This window comes from Pagrus major, chromosome 8 (genome assembly GCF_040436345.1).
Source record: "Pagrus major chromosome 8, Pma_NU_1.0".
Taxonomy (NCBI): domain Eukaryota; kingdom Metazoa; phylum Chordata; class Actinopteri; order Spariformes; family Sparidae; genus Pagrus; species Pagrus major.
Window position 1 is genome coordinate 23,173,021 of NC_133222.1, and position 17,102 is coordinate 23,190,122.

The window sequence follows — 17,102 nt, forward strand, 5'->3', positions numbered from 1 at the left end:
TGGCCTTTAAAAGATGAAAAATGACCTCAGTGAGATCAAAAACGACAGCAAGGTGATGCTTAATGACCAAGGAAATGCCAAAATGAACACAAAGTAATGCAAAATGACAACAAAGTGAACAATGTTGTGGTTCTGTCTGGAGGTCTTGTTCGTATGTGCGAGGGGTGGGGGAAATTTCTGCGTCTAGGGCCGATTATGTCATAATTAACTGAAATTATTTGACATTATAGTAATTATAGTTGCTTATTTAGCATTCTTTCATTTGTATTACTTGAATTAAGTGGTAAAATGTCTTGCAATATTACACAATGTATACAATGAAAACTATATTTTTATATTAATAATAATAATTATACACATTTGTAAAAAGAAGTATTTTAGTATATTATTTACAAAGTTAAAGAGCATTTGTGATGTGAGGGAATCTTTTTATAGCCTTGAACTGAGGTAAATGAGCAGTGGCATGGGAGGAGGATCCACTGCATGCAACCATTTCATGGATGATTTCATCCACTTGTTTATGTTTTGACGTCTGAGGGTGTTGTTCAAGGACATTTTGATGTAACATTTCTGCTATCATCTGCACTCTGCATGTTTAATGCCTCTCCGCACTCCATTTTGGTGATTGAGCCTTGCATTTATGATGATGATTTCCCTTGCAACTTTGTTAGAAATTCAAACCAATGACCTGCAAGGCACCATTTTGGCATGAAAGGTAATTGGAAGATAGACTCAGGCTGAAGCTGAAGATTGAACACAAGTATTTTGATAGTTAGAGTTAAAGGCTCTTGTCTCACAAGAGAGCTTGAATTTTTTTTTGCATGTACACGATAAAGTATAATGTCAACAGTAATAATATAAAAATGCAATATTATGGTAATGCCCTGGCCAGCTAATACTACTTTAATCAATTCCTGCTGCAGCTGTCGGATCATTCAATAAGCTTCTAAAGTACAATATGATGGTAAGTCTTCCTGCGGAGCTGCTGAATGAAAAAATGAAGAAAAGGAAGACAGAGAGCAGAATTCAGGAATTGGGGATTTGCTGACCTCACAAGGGGGGACACATGATTAAGAAATTGATTTAGACAGTGTTTCACAAAGTTGATAATGAACTTCTGTCTCAACAACCCACAACACTCTAAAATCTTTTAAAGGGACTTTCTCCCTCGATTACAAAGGAGTACATTGCAGTTATTATGCTCTTTAGATTGTGCCCCTGCTGCCTTTTTAGTGTGGTCCACCAATAACACAATATACAGTCTCTCTCTCTCTCTTTCTCTCTCTGTCTTTCATGTATCAACAATTTCCACACAATTACCTGTGTGTGTGTGTGCATATGTGTGATTACTGTGTTTGTGCCTTGAGGGGGCTGACTGAAGGTCTGAGAGCATAATTCTCAATGAATATGCATTGAATAAAGGCATGTATACAACAAATGTGTGCTTTGTGTATTGATGTCATGCGAGGATTACACCTACTTGGTTTTGTTTCAGTGCATCCAAACACAGAGGTGCAAAAACAGGCAAAAATGCTAACAAGGTTTACAGCCAGGCTAATGGTTATGTAAGGCTGTACTGAGCCACACAGGTGTTTTCAGCTAACACTAATGACAGTATACAAACAACAATAAATAAAAATGCCAACATGTTGACATTTAGCAGGTATGATACTGATGATGTGATAATAATGTGGTCGTCTTAGTATAGTGTATTAAAATGCGAACATTTACTTCCAAGCTCTTAACACAGAGTGCAGGTGAGGCTGATGGGAATGCCATTACTATTCAGGCTATATATTTATAATATAACCTGCAGATAATTATTACAGAAGTTTCCGCTGCCGTATCACCAGACTACAGAGCTGCTTATTTCCGCAGGCTGTGAGGAAATAATGATGATTATTTTTACACCTTAATACTGTATCTATTCAACCATTTATAACAAAAAACAAAGTTTAGTGATGACTAGCTGGGGAACAACGGAGACCTTAGCAGATAAGAAAAAGCAGGACGAAGGGCCGGATATTTTAAACAGGAACGATTGAAAATGAAAACAGTACTGAAAGGAGAGTGAATATAAGAAATTCATCAGAAAGAACAACTCCATATAAATGCTAACGTCGCTCTGTGTGCTCTGAAAGTGCTAACATATTTGCTATCTCAACTTTAGAATACAATAAGCCAATGTTGCATTTACAGCTTGTTGTGCTGCCTCCAAGCCAAACATGTATGTGAATGGTTTCAGATAAAGCAACTAAAACTACTTGGTTACGAATACGGTGGGGAAAGACCGTTGTCATGGTTACAAAGAAGGAAACCAATGTGAATGTTGGTAGGAACCATGACCTCCGTTGTTGAAGTCAAATATTTTTTAGGTCCACCCATCTACCTTGACTTCTTCTCTAAGAGGTCTTGTGCTGCTACAACAAATGTTAAACCACTTCAGACTTTCTGAGAGAGGGCAGTCATTTGTCACACGACCTCATAAGGTAAGGTTCTTGTAGGCCTTTAAAGGTGGAATTTGTATAATAGGAAGAAGAAAACAAGTATTTATTTGATCACAGATCGTATAATGTACAAAATAGTGAAACTGGTACTTTGCATTTAACCCAGCCCGAGGACCATCTCTTGGCCTTTGGTGAACGGCACTGACTAAAGAATCAACCTAATGTACATGGGTGTCCTCAACCAATGTTTTGGGGAAACCAGAGTACCCCCACGCAAGCATGGGGAGAACATGCAAACTCTGTAGAGAAAGGTCCTACCCCAGTGGGATTTGAAGGCAGGACCTTCTTGCTGCGAGGCAACAATGCTAACCACTGCACCACCATGCTGCCAAAAATTCAAAGGTAGCTCTGTAAATATAGCCAGCAGAGTAACCTGAGTTACTGACAACTGCTGCTTTTTGCCAGTTGTCCTTGGTTGTAGCTGGCTACCATTAGCTAACTGGCTCATGGCTCAATTGGCTGTGGAGCTAGTCACAACAGATGTTGCCAGAAATGGGACCTTGGATCACGAGGGAGTCACCTCAACCATTGTTCAGCCAAAAGGAATTTAGAGTTTAAGAGGCAGTTAAGCTCATCATTGTTCAGTAAAAGAGAGAAAACTTGAACAGGTTGGAAATAATCCGCAGCTTCGGAGCCAGCTTTTGTACAAGGGCCACCCCAACAGTTAATGATTTTCTGAAGCAGAAACAAATGCTGTTTAAAGCTACCGAACAAATGACTAATGCTGTTGTTTTTGCTGTCCTTGGCCCAAAGAATTGAGTCATGAGTACCTAACTAAGCTATTAATCTCAAGAACAAGATGAAAAAACAGATGTCATCATATTTGTAGTTAGGAGCATGTTTACTGCAGATGTTAAATGTTTAGCAACGGATGATGGTAATGTTCAGGCTCAGAGAAGTCGAGGTGTTGGGAATGAAAAGGGAGCCAGAAAAAAAAAAAGTCCCTGTGGTGCACTGCCCTAAAGCATCCTAATTCCAAAACTCTATTTTTGCTCTCAGCTGTCAAAGTATGCAGGGATGATGTGGCAACCAGTTAATGGAGGGCTACGAGGCTTGTCTTACAGTCTGGCTGCTCACTTCTGTTGTACAACAGTTGAGAAAGAGTGGTGATGACAGCAGTACCAGTGGAGGCCTGATTCATAATAGGTGAAAAGCAATGATGGCCACCACTGTGCCGCGAGTCACACTACATCCACTGTGGCCAGCACATCAGAGCAGATTTAGAGGCGAGGATGAATGGGCAGAGGAGGGGAATAGGTAAGCAGGCTGCAGCTTTAGTGGGAGAAGCATGAAGGATGACACACAGACACACAGACACACACACACACACATACACCACACACTAATGCAGATTCAGAAAGCTATAATGCCCTGCTCCCACACACCGTCCCTGCACGTACACACAGACAATGTATATACGTACACATTCATGCTGTGACAGGCGTGAAAGCCAGCTGTCTGCCTCTAATGGGTTCTAGTGGAATAAAGCTTTCCTGCACAACAGTGCCAGAGGGGGGGAAAGGAAGAGACTCAGGAAGGAAGGTTAGGAGGAGTGTGAGGAATATAGCAGCAGAGGGTAACACTTACTTTAACGTTGAATCTTGGGAATGGTAATTACTGGAAACTCATGGCAGGATTCACAGACAAACCAATAGAGACCAGCGTTTTAGCACTGCTAGCTTCAGGGATGGAAACGTCCATCGGTTTGTTGATCCACCATTTAGGTTCAGACTTTTTGTCAAATATTGGATGGATTGCCATGTAATAGTGTACAGACATGCATGGTCCCCAGATGATGCATCCTACAGACTGTGATGATCCCCTGACTTTCACTCGTTATACAATGGAGGGTTCATTTATTTATGATTCTCAGTCTTTAACAGGGGTCCACGACTCCTAGGGGGTCCGCAGTGTTAAGCCAGGGGGGCCGCCAAATCATTGTTTAGTAATAGTTTGAAAGTTTGATTTTTTTAAAAATCGAACTGTCACACATCCACATTAATTCAAAATATTATTAGCAAAGATTCCATAATAAAACACTTAATTTTCACACCAATCGTGATATTCTACCCATGATCTGTTGGGATCTGTCGGGAAATCAAGGCAGCAAGCTAACCTTACCATATACTAAATCACTGTGCGCCACCTATCCATACTAGCTAGTATTACTGAAACATACTGGTCAGTTTTCTGTATTATTTTCAACATATATGGACAGTCCACCAACTCAGGGGTACTTGGCCTGAAAATTGGTCTACAATACAGGGTTGTACAATGAAATGCAAGTTCTCGTCCCTATATGCCGTTTTGCATACAGTTGCTTTTTCTGAGCCTTTTCTCTTAAACCAGATGCCTGCTGCTTGAAACAATCCTGGTGAGTGAGCAAAATGGTAAAGTTGTTAAACCAAAGCAAAGAGCTGAAAGACACTAAAGTGCTACATTGAGCTGAGGGGAACATGGTAATTCTCTCTGGATTCATAACTATGACTGATCCCTTTCCCACTACACTTAGTCATCTGACCCATTGTTGATCTGAAAATAGTGATTAGAGCAGCTTTAACTTCACTAAACTTACTCTTAACCAAACCTTCTGGGTATTTTAAGTATCGGTATTGTTTGTAAGTATTTGTTTGGCATGTCCTTGCCAATAGGTTTAAAAAGTTTAAAAGACCCATTTTTATACATCTCACACACTTTGTGATCCCATGAAAAGTGACCGTTCTCTCTCAGTTACAAAGTAAAAGAGGTGTAAGCTGACACTGTTCTTCCACCAGAAGCCTTATTTGGGCGGGAAGAGATTGTGGTGTTTGGTTGGGTGTACATAGCACATGACAGCAGCACAAAGGCAACTCTTACCAACATGAATTTCATTTGGGTTCACTTTGGCAAGATAAATAACATATTTTGTATTTTAAGTCTGGTTCTCTGGGTCAGATCTAGACACAGACATTAGGGGTGCCAGACAGAGAGGAAAAGGACACCAGTTGTGTACATTAAATAACATTTACAATATATTTAAAAATATTTTAAAAATGTTTATATATTTGTATATTTATTTTTTTTAATACATAAAAAACTTTAACGTCAATGTGTGGGAAAGAGTGTTTCAGTGGTTTCACCTCAACGAAGGTCAGAAAGCCTCTGTAAATGTAAGTTTACTATTTATATATCTAATTCTGTATAAGTAAAAAGACATTTTCCTATAAATACATAAGAATTCCAACCAGTTGTAAACTGAAATATAAATAGATGAAATATATACTGAAATAAATGAATGAGCATATTATTAATCATGTGGCAGTGCAATCATTTTGTTGTTTACCAAATATCTAAAGGTGTGTGTATAAATGAGTGTCCCCATAAAAACACAGTCTGTCTGCTGTAATCTGTTCATTTCACCTCTGATTGTTGATTGAACGCCATTAATATGATGACAACATTAACTTTTAATCAAGAAGCAGTCCGTTTTGCATCCTCACCCTCAGGTGGCTGAAGCTAAAACCTACCAGGCAGTAAGAGTCCAACTTCTCATTGTACTTTTATTGAGGCGGCAGCATCCTCCGTCAAAGGCTGGTTCCCTGCCTCTTCGCAAGCCAAAGCTAAGCTCGGGCATATTGTCTGCACCACTGAGCAGGTGATTGGCTGTCAAATGGTCTCCATGAAGAAGCTGCACGATGCTGATGGCTCGCAGGATTGCTGTCACAGCACACCTAGGAAATCTGTTCAAGAGGCTTCCCCCTGGGAGATGCAACAGGACTGTAATCTACTTCCTCCCAAGAGCTGTCACCTTATTCAACCAGTCCTGCAAAGACTCTACCACAGTGCATCCCGAGCCCAGCCTGGGGACTGGCAGAAACACTAAACTGTTGCTGATTCCTGCTGGTCCATCCAATTTATTTTAAGTGTTGTAAGCACAGTTTTCTAATCTTTACAATGTCCAGGGAACCAGGGTCCTTAATGCTCCATATGCTATTGTTTAATGGCACAACTGATGTAGCAGAGGATCCTTTGAAATCTATGTAAGTACAGTGATACATGTATGTGTTATCACATACACTATGTTGGTGTAGTAACACCCTGCCAAGAGTTCGATACAAGAATTACTTTGACAATTAACATTTTTCTCACTTGGCAGCTAAAATAAGTAATTCTCTGATTCTGACAGAGAAGCTTTTCTGCATGCCAAAATATGGTGTCTGCTGCATAGATCCCCAAACGCTGACAAATTTATGACAAAATAGGAGGGAATTTCAAAATATATTGTTAGTAAATCTTAATCTTGTTCTCTATTCAGCTGTCAAAACAGTGAGGGAAAATCTGGTAAAGTAAGCAGGGTTTGTGTTATAGTACAGCTTCATTCCCACAGAGAAGAAAAAACATGATTCTTTTCACTGTATGTCACTTTAATTAGATACAGTGAAGTATCCACCCACCCTGCACTTCTATCACCAACATAAAGCAACACATTCTATAAAAACCCACAATGGATTGTCTCTTCCATCTTAGCCATCAGTCCAGGGAGATGTGCGTTGTGAAAAACAGAGTTGTTTTCTTAACAGTGTGTTAAGACAAACACACTGTTATTAAAACAACTTTACTAATGTTCAGAGCGAATTTTAAAGAACATTAGGATATGTTAAAAAGTCACTCTCAACATCAGTATAGTCGAAAAGTATAAAGGACATGGACTGCGTTGAACAGAAAAATATCAAAATTGACAATTTGTTTCAAAGTTTAGAAGACCTGTTTTATACATCTCACACATTTTGTGATCCAATGGAAAGTGACTATTCTCTCCAAGTAACAAAGTAAAAGAGATGTAAGCTGACATTGCTCTTCAGCCAGAAGCCTTTTTTGGGTGGAAGCAGATTGTGGTGTATTGTTGGGTGTACATTGCATATGACAGCAGCACAAAGGCCAATCTAACCAACATAAAAGCCTGCCTCTAACCTAACCCTAACCCTGGATCCAACTATGTGATCCAAAGAAAGTGTCAATACAAATAGGTACCAGTCGACTCCAAATGGCCCGAAACATGCTCCTAAACACTTTGTGGAGGAACATTTTTGGCCAACTACTTGACCTATGATCCATCCCATTCAATTGGCATAGGGACACGTTTTGGTGAATATTTTCAATAGCTTCCAGGACATTTGACCCATTGACTTAAAATCAATGCCAAAATGTCTTGTGATACTGGTTGAATGAGACACACCTGTTTTCATTTGATTTTGTCGGACTTTCTATTTTTAATGAACATTTTAAAGAAAAATCACCATTTTTTTTCAATACCTCCCAGGTCATTTGAGCCATCGACTCAAAATCAATGGCCAAATGTCTTGTTATACTGGTAGAATGAGACACAGCAGTTTTTATTGGATTTTAGTGGAATTTCTATTTTTCATGAATATTTGAATGAAAAATCACCATTTTTGGCGAATACACCGCCCGATTTTTTCAATAGCTCCCAGGTCATTTGAGCCATCCACTCGAAATCAATGCTGACATGTCTTGTTATACTGGTAGAATGAGACACAGCAGTTTTTATTGGATTTTAGTGGAATTTCTAGTTTTCATGAATATTTGAATGAAAAATCACCATTTTTGGCGAATACACCGCCCGATTTTTTCAATAGCTCCCAGGTCATTTGAGCCATCCACTCAAAATCAATGCCGACATGTCTTGTTATACTGGTAGAATGAGACACAGCAGTTTTTATTGGATTTTACTTGAATTTCTATTTTTCATGAATATTTTTTTCAAAAGATCACCATTTTTGGCGAATACACCGCCCGATTTTTTCAATAGCTCCCAGGTCATTTGAGCCATCCACTCGAAATCAATGCCGACATGTCTTGTTATACTGGTAGAATGAGACACAGCAGTTTTTATTGGATTTTAGTTGAATTTCTATTTTTCATAAATATTTTTTTCAAAAGATCACCATTTTTGGCGAATACACCGCCCGATTTTTTCAATAGCTCCCAGGTCATTTGAGCCATCCACTCGAAATCAATGCCGACATGTCTTGTTATACTGGTAGAATGAGACACAGCAGTTTTTATTGGATTTTAGTGGAATTTCTATTTTTCATGAATATTTGAATGAAAAATCACCATTTTTGGCGAATACACCGCCCGATTTTTTCAATAGCTCCCAGGTCATTTGAGCCATCCATTCGAGATCAATGCCGACATGTCTTGTTATACTGGTAGAATGAGACACAGCAGTTTTTATTGGATTTTAGTGGAATTTCTATTTTTCATGAATATTTTTTTCAAAAGATCACCATTTTTGGCGAATACACCGCCCGATTTTTTCAATAGCTCCCAGGTCATTTGAGCCATCCACTCGAAATCAATGCCGACTGAATGAAAAATCACCATTTTTGGCGAATACACCGCCCAATTTTTTCAATAGCTCCCAGGTCATTTGAGCCATCCACTCGAAATCAATGCCGACATGTCTTGTTATACTGGTAGAATGAGACACAGCAGTTTTTATTGGATTTTAGTGGAATTTCTATTTTTCATGAATATTTTTTTCAAAAGATCACCATTTTTGGCGAATACACCGCCCGATTTTTTCAATAGCTCCCAGGTCATTTGAGCCATCCACTCGAAATCAATGCCGACATGTCTTGTTATACTGGTAGAATGAGACACAGCAGTTTTTATTGGATTTTAGTGGAATTTCTATTTTTCATGAATATTTTTTTCAAAAGATCACCATTTTTGGCGAATACACCGCCCGATTTTTTCAATAGCTCCCAGGTCATTTGAGCCATCCACTCGAAATCAATGCCGACATGTCTTGTTATACTGGTAGAATGAGACACAGCAGTTTTTATTGGATTTTAGTGGAATTTCTATTTTTCATGAAAATTTGAATGAAAAATCACCATTTTTGGCGAATACAGCGCCCGATTTTTTCAATAGCTCCCAGGTCATTTGAGCCATCCACTCGAAATCAATGCCGACATGTCTTGTTATACTGGTAGAATGAGACACAGCAGTTTTTATTGGATTTTAGTGGAATTTCTATTTTTCATGAATATTTTTTTCAAAAGATCACCATTTTTGGCGAATACACCGCCCGATTTTTTCAATAGCTCCCAGGTCATTTGAGCCATCCACTCGAAATCAATGCCGACATGTCTTGTTATACTGGTAGAATGAGACACAGCAGTTTTTATTGGATTTTAGTGGAATTTCTATTTTTCATGAAAATTTGAATGAAAAATCACCATTTTTGGCGAATACACCGCCCGATTTTTTCAATAGCTCCCAGGTCATTTGAGCCATCCACTCGAAATCAATGCCGACATGTCTTGTTATACTGGTAGAATGAGACACAGCAGTTTTTATTGGATTTTAGTGGAATTTCTATTTTTCATGAATATTTGAATGAAAAATCACCATTTTTGGCGAATACACCGCCCGATTTTTTCAATAGCTCCCAGGTCATTTGAGCCATCCATTCGAAATCAATGCCGACATGTCTTGTTATACTGGTAGAATGAGACACAGCAGTTTTTATTGGATTTTAGTTGAATTTCTATTTTTCATGAATATTCGAATGAAAAATCACCATTTTTGGCGAATACACCGCCCGATTTTTTCAATAGCTCCCAGGTCATTTGAGCCATCCACTCAAAATCAATGCCGACATGTCTTGTTATACTGGTAGAATGAGACACAGCAGTTTTTATTGGATTTTAGTGGAATTTCTATTTTTCATGAATATTTGAATGAAAAATCACCATTTTTGGCGAATACACCGCCCGATTTTTTCAATAGCTCCCAGGTCATTTGAGCCATCCACTCGAAATCAATGCCGACATGTCTTGTTATACTGGTAGAATGAGACACAGCAGTTTTTATTGGATTTTAGTGGAATTTCTATTTTTCATGAATATTTTTTTCAAAAGATCACCATTTTTAGCGAATACACCGCCCGATTTTTTCAATAGCTCCCAGGTCATTTGAGCCATCCACTCGAAATCAATGCCGACATGTCTTGTTATACTGGTAGAATGAGACACAGCAGTTTTTATTGGATTTTAGTGGAATTTCTATTTTTCATGAAAATTTGAATGAAAAATCACCATTTTTGGCGAATACACCGCCCGATTTTTTCAATAGCTCCCAGGTCATTTGAGCCATCCACTCGAAATCAATGCCGACATGTCTTGTTATACTGGTAGAATGAGACACAGCAGTTTTTATTGGATTTTAGTGGAATTTCTATTTTTCATGAATATTTGAATGAAAAATCACCATTTTTGGCGAATACACCGCCCGATTTTTTCAATAGCTCCCAGGTCATTTGAGCCATCCACTCGAAATCAATGCCGACATGTCTTGTTATACTGGTAGAATGAGACACAGCAGTTTTTATTGGATTTTAGTGGAATTTCTATTTTTAATGAATATTTTTTTCAAAAGATCACCATTTTTGGCGAATACACCGCCCGATTTTTTCAATAGCTCCCAGGTCATTTGAGCCATCCACTCGAAATCAATGCCGACATGTCTTGTTATACTGGTAGAATGAGACACAGCAGTTTTTATTGGATTTTAGTGGAATTTCTATTTTTCATGAATATTTTTTTCAAAAGATCACCATTTTTAGCGAATACACCGCCCGATTTTTTCAATAGCTCCCAGGTCATTTGAGCCATCCACTCGAAATCAATGCCGACATGTCTTGTTATACTGGTAGAATGAGACACAGCAGTTTTTATTGGATTTTAGTGGAATTTCTATTTTTCATGAATATTTTTTTCAAAAGATCACCATTTTTAGCGAATACACCGCCCGATTTTTTCAATAGCTCCCAGGTCATTTGAGCCATCCACTCGAAATCAATGCCGACATGTCTTGTTATACCGGTAGAATGAGACACAGCAGTTTTTATTGGATTTTAGTGGAATTTCTATTTTTCATGAAAATTTGAATGAAAAATCACCATTTTTGGCGAATACACCGCCCGATTTTTTCAATAGCTCCCAGGTCATTTGAGCCATCCACTCGAAATCAATGCCGACATGTCTTGTTATACTGGTAGAATGAGACACAGCAGTTTTTATTGGATTTTAGTGGAATTTCTATTTTTCATGAATATTTTTTTCAAAAGATCACCATTTTTAGCGAATACACCGCCCGATTTTTTCAATAGCTCCCAGGTCATTTGAGCCATCCACTCGAAATCAATGCCGACATGTCTTGTTATACTGGTAGAATGAGACACAGCAGTTTTTATTGGATTTTAGTGGAATTTCTATTTTTCATGAATATTTTTTTCAAAAGATCACCATTTTTAGCGAATACACCGCCCGATTTTTTCAATAGCTCCCAGGTCATTTGAGCCATCCACTCGAAATCAATGCCGACATGTCTTGTTATACCGGTAGAATGAGACACAGCAGTTTTTATTGGATTTTAGTGGAATTTCTATTTTTCATGAAAATTTGAATGAAAAATCACCATTTTTGGCGAATACACCGCCCGATTTTTTCAATAGCTCCCAGGTCATTTGAGCCATCCACTCGAAATCAATGCCGACATGTCTTGTTATACTGGTAGAATGAGACACAGCAGTTTTTATTGGATTTTAGTGGAATTTCTATTTTTCATGAAAATTTGAATGAAAAATCACCATTTTTGGCGAATACACCGCCCGATTTTTTCAATAGCTCCCAGGTCATTTGAGCCATCCACTCGAAATCAATGCCGACATGTCTTGTTATACTGGTAGAATGAGACACAGCAGTTTTTATTGGATTTTAGTGGAATTTCTATTTTTAATGAATATTTTTTTCAAAAGATCACCATTTTTGGCGAATACACCGCCCGATTTTTTCAATAGCTCCCAGGTCATTTGAGCAATCCACTCGAAATCAATGCCGACATGTCTTGTTATACTGGTAGAATGAGACACAGCAGTTTTTATTGGATTTTAGTGGAATTTCTATTTTTCATGAATATTTTTTTCAAAAGATCACCATTTTTAGCGAATACACCGCCCGATTTTTTCAATAGCTCCCAGGTCATTTGAGCCATCCACTCGAAATCAATGCCGACATGTCTTGTTATACTGGTAGAATGAGACACAGCAGTTTTTATTGGATTTTAGTGGAATTTCTATTTTTCATGAAAATTTGAATGAAAAATCACCATTTTTGGCGAATACACCGCCCGATTTTTTCAATAGCTCCCAGGTCATTTGAGCCATCCACTCGAAATCAATGCCGACATGTCTTGTTATACTGGTAGAATGAGACACAGCAGTTTTTATTGGATTTTAGTGGAATTTCTATTTTTCATGAATATTTGAATGAAAAATCACCATTTTTGGCGAATACACCGCCCGATTTTTTCAATAGCTCCCAGGTCATTTGAGCCATCCACTCAAAATCAATGCCGACATGTCTTGTTATACTGGTAGAATGAGACACAGCAGTTTTTATTGGATTTTAGTGGAATTTCTATTTTTCATGAATATTTGAATGAAAAATCACCATTTTTGGCGAATACACCGCCCGATTTTTTCAATAGCTCCCAGGTCATTTGAGCCATCCACTCGAAATCAATGCCGACATGTCTTGTTATACTGGTAGAATGAGACACAGCAGTTTTTATTGGATTTTAGTGGAATTTCTATTTTTCATGAAAATTTGAATGAAAAATCACCATTTTTGGCGAATACACCGCCCGATTTTTTCAATAGCTCCCAGGTCATTTGAGCCATCCACTCGAAATCAATGCCGACATGTCTTGTTATACTGGTAGAATGAGACACAGCAGTTTTTATTGGATTTTAGTGGAATTTCTATTTTTCATGAATATTTGAATGAAAAATCACCATTTTTGGCGAATACACCGCCCGATTTTTTCAATAGCTCCCAGGTCATTTGAGCCATCCACTCGAAATCAATGCCAACATGTCTTGTTATACTGGTAGAATGAGACACAGCAGTTTTTATTGGATTTTAGTGGAATTTCTATTTTTCATGAATATTTTTTTCAAAAGATCACCATTTTTGGCGAATACACCGCCCGATTTTTTCAATAGCTCCCAGGTCATTTGAGCCATCCACTCAAAATCAATGCCGACATGTCTTGTTATACTGGTAGAATGAGACACAGCAGTTTTTATTGGATTTTAGTGGAATTTCTATTTTTCATGAAAATTTGAATGAAAAATCACCATTTTTGGCGAATACACCGCCCGATTTTTTCAATAGCTCCCAGGTCATTTGAGCCATCCACTCGAAATCAATGCCGACATGTCTTGTTATACTGGTAGAATGAGACACAGCAGTTTTTATTGGATTTTAGTGGAATTTCTATTTTTCATGAATATTTGAATGAAAAATCACCATTTTTGGCGAATACACCGCCCGATTTTTTCAATAGCTCCCAGGTCATTTGAGCCATCCACTCGAAATCAATGCCAACATGTCTTGTTATACTGGTAGAATGAGACACAGCAGTTTTTATTGGATTTTAGTGGAATTTCTATTTTTCATGAATATTTTTTTCAAAAGATCACCATTTTTGGCGAATACACCGCCCGATTTTTTCAATAGCTCCCAGGTCATTTGAGCCATCCACTCAAAATCAATGCCGACATGTCTTGTTATACTGGTAGAATGAGACACAGCAGTTTTTATTGGATTTTAGTGGAATTTCTAGTTTTCATGAATATTTGAATGAAAAATCACCATTTTTGGCGAATACACCGCCCGATTTTTTCAATAGCTCCCAGGTCATTTGAGCCATCCACTCGAAATCAATGCCGACATGTCTTGTTATACTGGTAGAATGAGACACAGCAGTTTTTATTGGATTTTAGTGGAATTTCTATTTTTCATGAAAATTTGAATGAAAAATCACCATTTTTGGCGAATACACCGCCCGATTTTTTCAATAGCTCCCAGGTCATTTGAGCCATCCACTCGAAATCAATGCCGACATGTCTTGTTATACTGGTAGAATGAGACACAGCAGTTTTTATTGGATTTTAGTGGAATTTCTATTTTTCATGAATATTTTTTTCAAAAGATCACCATTTTTAGCGAATACACCGCCCGATTTTTTCAATAGCTCCCAGGTCATTTGAGCCATCCACTCGAAATCAATGCCGACATGTCTTGTTATACCGGTAGAATGAGACACAGCAGTTTTTATTGGATTTTAGTGGAATTTCTATTTTTCATGAAAATTTGAATGAAAAATCACCTTTTTTGGCGAATACACCGCCCGATTTTTTCAATAGCTCCCAGGTCATTTGAGCCATCCACTCGAAATCAATGCCGACATGTCTTGTTATACTGGTAGAATGAGACACAGCAGTTTTTATTGGATTTTAGTGGAATTTCTATTTTTCATGAAAATTTGAATGAAAAATCACCATTTTTGGCGAATACACCGCCCGATTTTTTCAATAGCTCCCAGGTCATTTGAGCCATCCACTCGAAATCAATGCCGACATGTCTTGTTATACTGGTAGAATGAGACACAGCAGTTTTTATTGGATTTTAGTGGAATTTCTATTTTTCATGAAAATTTGAATGAAAAATCACCATTTTTGGCGAATACACCGCCCGATTTTTTCAATAGCTCCCAGGTCATTTGAGCCATCCACTCGAAATCAATGCTGACATGTCTTGTTATACTGGTAGAATGAGACACAGCAGTTTTTATTGGATTTTAGTTGAATTTCTATTTTTCATGAATATTTGAATGAAAAATCACCATTTTTGGCGAATACACCGCCCGATTTTTTCAATAGCTCCCAGGTCATTTGAGCCATCCACTCGAAATCAATGCCGACATGTCTTGTTATACTGGTAGAATGAGACACAGCAGTTTTTATTGGATTTTAGTGGAATTTCTATTTTTCATGAATATTTTTTTCAAAAGATCACCATTTTTGGCGAATACACCGCCCGATTTTTTCAATAGCTCCCAGGTCATTTGAGCCATCCACTCGAAATCAATGCCGACATGTCTTGTTATACTGGTAGAATGAGACACAGCAGATTTTATTGGATTTTAGTGGAATTTCTATTTTTCATGAATATTTTTTTCAAAAGATCACCATTTTTAGCGAATACACCGCCCGATTTTTTCAATAGCTCCCAGGTCATTTGAGCCATCCACTCGAAATCAATGCCGACATGTCTTGTTATACTGGTAGAATGAGACACAGCAGTTTTTATTGGATTTTAGTGGAATTTCTATTTTTCATGAATATTTTTTTCAAAAGATCACCATTTTTGGCGAATACACCGCCCGATTTTTTCAATAGCTCCCAGGTCATTTGAGCCATCCACTCGAAATCAATGCCGACATGTCTTGTTATACTGGTAGAATGAGACACAGCAGATTTTATTGGATTTTAGTGGAATTTCTATTTTTCATGAAAATTTGAATGAAAAATCACCATTTTTGGCGAATACACCGCCCGATTTTTTCAATAGCTCCCAGGTCATTTGAGCCATCCACTCGAAATCAATGCCGACATGTCTTGTTATACTGGTAGAATGAGACACAGCAGATTTTATTGGATTTTAGTGGAATTTCTATTTTTCATGAATATTTGAATGAAAAATCACCATTTTTGGCGAATACACCGCCCGATTTTTTCAATAGCTCCCAGGTCATTTGAGCCATCCATTCGAGATCAATGCCGACATGTCTTGTTATACTGGTAGAATGAGACACAGCAGATTTTATTGGATTTTAGTGGAATTTCTATTTTTCATGAATATTTGAATGAAAAATCACCATTTTTGGCGAATACACCGCCCGATTTTTTCAATAGCTCCCAGGTCATTTGAGCCATCCATTCGAGATCAATGCTGACATGTCTTGTTATACTGGTAGAATGAGACACAGCAGTTTTTATTGGATTTTAGTGGAATTTCTATTTTTCATGAAAATTTGAATGAAAAATCACCATTTTTGGCGAATACACCGCCCGATTTTTTCAATAGCTCCCAGGTCATTTGAGCCATCCACTCGAAATCAATGCCGACATGTCTTGTTATACTGGTAGAATGAGACACAGCAGTTTTTATTGGATTTTAGTGGAATTTCTATTTTTCATGAAAATTTGAATGAAAAATCACCATTTTTGGCGAATACACCGCCCGATTTTTTCAATAGCTCCCAGGTCATTTGAGCCATCCACTCGAAATCAATGCCGACATGTCTTGTTATACTGGTAGAATGAGACACAGCAGTTTTTATTGGATTTTAGTGGAATTTCTATTTTTCATGAAAATTTGAATGAAAAATCACCATTTTTGGCGAATACACCGCCCGATTTTTTCAATAGCTCCCAGGTCATTTGAGCCATCCACTCGAAATCAATGCCGACATGTCTTGTTATACTGGTAGAATGAGACACAGCAGTTTTTATTGGATTTTAGTGGAATTTCTATTTTTCATGAAAATTTGAATGAAAAATCACCATTTTTGGCGAATACACCGCCCGATTTTTTCAATAGCTCCCAGGTCATTTGAGCCATCCACTCGAAATCAATGCCGACATGTCTTGTTATACTGGTAGAATGAGACACA